Consider the following 6,347-nt stretch of genomic DNA (forward strand, 5'->3'; position numbering starts at 1 on the left):
TATTAATACGTCCCGTCTTTAAAGAGGGGCGTATAAAAACAACAACTGCCATATTCCTGACTTGCAATATGAAAGTAGAGGCCTTCAAAACCCGAGTGGCTCTCACGCCTTTGGACTAATTCCAATACCTCTCAGTCTTCCGTTGCCATTTATGTCATACATTTGGTCCATTTCCAGAAGCCCAATTTACGTGACTATGTCTTTATTATGGACTCTATATAAACACAAGGAGATGAGGTATGATTGCCAATGAGACAACTATCCACCAAAGTTCAAATAAAGTGGATGTAAGCAATTATAGGCAACCGTCACAGGCACTTGTCTCAGAATTGTTTTTTTTAAATATACCTGTTATATCAATGTATAAAGAAGAGAAAAAAAAAGTCTGAGACAAGTGCCTGTGGAAACCGTACAGCCTTCAACAATGAGAAAAACCCACAACGTATAGTCGGCTATAAAAGGCCCCGACATGAAAATTATGAAACAATTCAATTGAAAAAACTAACGTCTGTTCATACGTGTAAAGAATTTGTATACATGAATAAACATGTAATTCTGTAAGAGAAAGGCCCTAAATATGTTGTCAGAACTTTTCCCCTTTTATTCTATAACGATTAATTGATAAGTAAATGTACATTTATTTGTTGGCGTTGGTCTCGCTAGCCGTGGTAAAGGGTTGGTATATATAAGACCGTTTTACTCCCTTTGCATTATCTTAGTTGTGTAACATGTCAGATTTGTTACAGCTTTTTGGGGCTGTTCCAATATAACTTCCAGGTTCCTGATTTCATTATTTTCTTTCTTGGGAATATTTAAAATCAGTGTCCGTTAACATTTTCACAACACCTGGAAATACTTAAACGACGTATTCTTTGTAAACAATTCAAACTTTTCTATATCTATCAACCTCAACTATAACTCTCTGATATGGCAGTGATATGTTCCGTTGGAATGCACATTTCAATATGCCACTGTTTGCGGTGACATCTCAGATCTGTCGACGAACATGATATTTTAAAAAATACTTGAAAAAAAAGCTTTCATCAACATTGATACTGTGGATATACTCATAAACTTGTTCTTTTTTTTTTACTTTATCTAACCAGAGACATATATACACATATGTCTCTGATCTAACCACAAATATAGAGATTTAAAATTTATTGTGACAGTATGATTTGACAAGCAGGAAACAAATGAATATATTATATCAAGGATTTGTATAGTAAACTACTTACTATACAAATCCTTGATTATATGTATGGTAAAGAATTCAGGTTATAATATTAAAACTTAAAACAAACTGATTGTCTCAATTAAGCTTGTAAGCATAAGACATAGTGTCATTTGGTCTGTATGAAAGTTTTTAAGAGAAAATCTGCAATTTTTGTTAATGGACTATTTATCGAATACACACAATGTCAAAAACATTTTTAATGTTTACATAATTATATTGACTGAGCCGATGATAAACAAAACAAACTGACACCACACAAGCGTAACAGATATCAAGCATTATTATTTAAAAGTGATTTTTACTCCTGTCGGTGAATCAACATAACACGACCTAAATATGGTGTGAATGATAATAAACCGTAAGCGATATTTTCAATTTACTCGCAACAAAAAGCTTCGCATATTTCATTAAATTTTCTGAATTCTATTCACAGGTCACTGATCATGACTTGCGAAATTTTTATTTTTATAGTGATCAAGGATTCGTATAGGAAGAAATTTTTTTAAGGATACAAATCCTTGTTATTCATTAATGTCACATTATAAAATAAGTTTCCGGATCTATGATTTAAATTTTTTTTTAAATAAAGAGATACATGTATATATATGATGATGGGAGTTTTTAACGACCTTGACTGGCTATACAGCCCTCGCACGGTCGGTTGTATATATTCACAGTAAATGACCATGCAAAGAAACAGTGAATTATGACAAGGAAGTATAACTAACATATATACGTCCTTGATTATGACAAGGAGGTTATATGAGATATAACCTCCTTGATTATGATAACAAATGACAGTAAAAGTTGAATGTTGAGAAGTTTTGTTCTATTTAGGGAACGACCATTTAACTTCAAGGGGTGGGGGTTATGGTTTTTTCCTAAAAAAATATTCTGATGCCCAATTTGATGAAAAAAAATATTGTGGTCAAGCAGATGACAAAAATATATTCTGAATCCAAATTTTTCCCATACCATAGGGAGCTACCATTTGATTTTTATGGGGGGGGGGGGGGGGGGGGGGGGGGGGGCTAGGATGAAAAATTTTGTCCTGCCTTTTTTTTTAATTGTAATCTCTGTCCTGCCTTTTTATTTTTCACTCTATTCGGTTCTGCCTTCTTTTTTTAGTTTATCCTGACTTTTTTTTAACTTAAATTGTCTTCCTGCCTTTTTTTTTGCAAAGTGTCTCATCCTGCCTTTTTTTTACTCAAAACTCCTAGCTGTCCTGTCTATTTTTTTCAAATTTCATCCTAGGTTCTATTATTAACATGAAAAAATCAAGGATTTTTATAGTAACATGAAAATCCTTGATTATATCAACACCATTTCAATTGGAATAAACAAGGTTCCTTTAAAAAAAAGTCATTAGAATGGGGAGGACAGGAAATATATTTGATTGCTTGAACCTGAGACTACAATTACACATGTGTTATAGTAGTCTCAGCTTGAACTTTCTTATGACTTATTTACTGTACATGCTGTAATGCTTTAACATTATAGATGACCTTCAATGCATTTTACAAAAAACATTTCAGATTCTCAGTATTGCATAAGAATAAGTCTACAACTGATCAACAGCAAAAAATACTTAAACATTTTGACCGTTTGAGTAAAAAAGTACTTGTAAAGTTGAAACAAATAAATTCAAAGGCTTTTGACACAATGTTTTATACAACATGTAAAGTTGGTTTTTGATCAAAATGTACAATCAGACACTCACTTATGTTTCTCAGAAAGATATACTTTTTATATGATGACAATTTATTAAGCTTTACACCCTTGGAATATTTTATTATAAAAATTTTTTTTTTTCATTTTAAGTCTGCAGTTATCTGAAGGAGAAACTCACTGGAAAGTCGAAGGACAAACGTGATGTTACCCTGATAACTGAAGAGACTCCTAAATCTACCTCAGCGTATGGGCAAAGTAAGCTATTATAGTATGTTGACCCATATGTCATTATGTAAGCTTATGTGGCAGTAATAATGCACTATAATTAGAAGTTGTTTTTTTTGGGGCTGCATAAGAAGTTGAAACATGGAGACATAAATTGATCTTTGGAAGGACTTCCTCAGTCAAATGTCAGTGGTCTTGTGGTAGAATTCTTGCATTAAGTGAGGGAGAGGATGGATTCAATCCTCAGCTGGTTCAAACCAAGGACTTCTAAATTGGTATTTGCTGCTTCTCTGCAAATCACACAGCTTTTAGAAGTAAAATTAAAGACTGGTTGGCTTAAAGTCAGAATTATGTGTCCTGAATATGCATGTAATATTTGCTGCAGGAGCAACCTTGAATCAATCAATATTTGATGGATAATTTGTCTTTCCAATAATCATATCTCATCTCTTTTACATGCTGAATAAGTAAGATTTTGTGACAAGACTTTATAAATTATTTACTTTTATACTGCAGCTATAATACTTTCTGTTTTCTTTATCTAACAATTATAGTAAAAAGTGATATTTCGTGCAATATTGATTTCATATCCTGTCATTTTTCTTCACAATTTAGGGTTTATTTAGGGATAAAAAAAGACATTTTTATTTTTGTATATTATAATATTTTCATAAATCATAATTAGAATTTAGCTGTAGTATAAAACAATATTAGGTCAAAGTCAGAAAAATATCAACTTTATTTTTTTATTTGGCACAAAACAGTTAAAGGAATCTGTAACTCTTGCCCTTCCCCAGTTTCTAAGCCTTGTACAAAATAAATGATATAATGTTTCTGAGATTAACCTAAGATTGAATATTTTCTCAGATTTTGAGGCATTTTTTTCTTTGTACCTTATAAAAAAGCGTATTTAAATAATATAAGGAGACATATATGGGACCCAGTTAAGGTTGAAGTCAATGACAAAGATATCATATAGGTTTAAAAAAATCCTTGTACAAATTATAAGAATATTAGCTTTCCATTTAATTTTTATGGGAATTTTTTACATTTACTTAAATTACAGTTATTCCTTACCAGAAGCTATTGGCAATTTGACATGTATGACTACAGATTTCACTCTTGACCAGAAGTTTTACCAATGTGACATATGTGACTACAAATTTCACTCTTGACCAGACGTTTTGGCAATGTAACCTGTTTGACTACTGCTTTCCCACAACTCTTTAAAACCCAATCATAAATTGTAGGTTCCAATTGGGTGTATTGCAAATCCCAAGACTTGTATTTTTTTTTTAATTTGCTAGGACAATATATGAGGGAATGTTCCCTTAGGTTTCTCATTGATGACTTAATGAGTATAAATTTGATTTTTTTGGTTACATAGAATCAAAATTACTGAGTTCAGCATATTACTATCGTGATAATAGATTTTACAATACTAAGTTCACAGTCACTTTGAATATATAGTTTCCTACCAGTAAATTTCTACTTATATCCATATGTTATAGTCTGATAACTTTCTTGCTGTGTCCTTTATTCCTTCCTTATCATTCATGTTTTGTTATTGTTATGATTGTAGGCCATGAAAACTACAGGGAAAGTAAATATAGGCAAGATCAAAATGGAATGAGAAGGACCAATGCAGCAATGCCAACCATACCAAATGGATAGACACTGTAAAAAGTTGAACACAATTTAGATTATAATGTACAGTTATATTTATTTGAAATACATTTAATGAAGGAAATACCTTAAACTTGAACAGAGAATGGTATAACTGGATGTATTCATTGTATATTCAATTAAATATTACTTTTTCATTATTCAGTAATTACTGTTTTGTTTTTTTAATCTTTTGAAAATATTTGAAACTGTTTTTTTCATTTTGCTATCCTGTTTATTTATTAAATTCAATTGAAGTTTAGTTGGTTTTATTTTTTGTCCCCGAGCAACGTGTTGCGGGGGACATAGAAATACTGGGCATCTGTCCAGCTGTGTGTCCGTCTGTCCAGCCTTGTTAGCGCTCTCATGTGCACAATTCTTGATCATAGGTTTATATCAGCAATGTCTTGGACAAGTTCGAAAATCAGTGCTGATTCATTTATTTTTAAAAGAGTTATGCCCCTTTGAAACATTAATTATTTGGAAAATTGCATTGTTAGCGCTCTCATTTGTACAATTCTTGCAAGATTTTTATGAAACTTATGTCATAGGTTAAATTAGGAATGTTTTGGATGAGTTTGAAAATTAGTGTTATGGCCCTTGGAAACATTAAATATATGGGAAATTGCTTTGCTAGCACTTTCATGTGTACAAGTCTTGCCAAAATTTTATGAAACTTAAATCATAAATATATATTAGCAATGTCTTTGACAAGTTCCAAAGTCAGTGACGATCATTAATTTCTAAAAGAGTTATGCTCTTTGGAAATATTAATTATATGGAATATTGTCTTATGAGTGCTCTAATGTGTATAGTTTTGCCAGATTTTCATGAGATTTATATTATAGGATTATATCATAAATGTCTTTGACGAGTTCAAAAATCAGTGCCGATCAATTATTTTTAAAAGAGTTAGGCCCGTTGGAAATATTGATTTATATGGAAAATTACATTGTCAGTGTTCTCATGTGTACAATTATTGCCAGAATTTTATGAAACTTATATCATAGGTTTATATCAGCAATATCTTTGACACTTTCGAAAATAAGTGCTGATCAAATATTTTTAAATAGTTATGCCCCTTGGAATTATTAATTTTAATAGAAATCACATTGCATTTGCTCTAAAGCCTTCATTTCTCTAAGATATTAATAAGATATTTTAAAAAACAAAAAAAAGTTTTTTTTTGTTATTGCCCTTGTACCTTGGATAAAAAAAATATGTGAATCACAGGGACATTGGAACTCTGTTCTTTTATTCTAATAGAAATTACATTTCACAAAATACTTTCATGCACTTCACAATAAAATGCTCCGCTGGGGCGCAGCTTGATACGACCGCAGAGGTCGAACCCTGAACAGTTGGGGCAAGTATGGACACAACATTCAAGCTTGATACAGCACTGAATTTGGATTGTAATTAAATATTTGACACAGCATAGGTTTCTCACACAGAATGAAAGTGGTCTAAGAACTTAAACATTTTTAATTTACCTATTCAAACCATATCATTATTATTTGCTTTTATATATAAATCAGAAATAACCAAT

The 6,347-nt window shown here is 31.3% G+C and overlaps 1 long non-coding RNA gene across 1 annotated transcript; it reads left to right on the forward strand.

Annotated features, from left to right (window-relative positions):
- Nucleotides 1–1,433: 1,433 nt before the first annotated feature.
- Nucleotides 1,434–5,060, forward strand: LOC127703152 (uncharacterized). Its single transcript, XR_007982724.1, has 3 exons — nucleotides 1,434–1,595; nucleotides 3,059–3,163; nucleotides 4,716–5,060. It is a non-coding gene; the product is annotated as an uncharacterized LOC127703152 (long non-coding RNA).
- The last annotated feature ends 1,287 nt before the right edge of the window (nucleotides 5,061–6,347 follow it).

Source organism: Mytilus californianus, unplaced genomic scaffold, assembly GCF_021869535.1.
Source record: "Mytilus californianus isolate M0D057914Y unplaced genomic scaffold, xbMytCali1.0.p SCAF_1, whole genome shotgun sequence".
NCBI classification, from domain to species: Eukaryota; Metazoa; Mollusca; class Bivalvia; order Mytilida; family Mytilidae; genus Mytilus; species Mytilus californianus.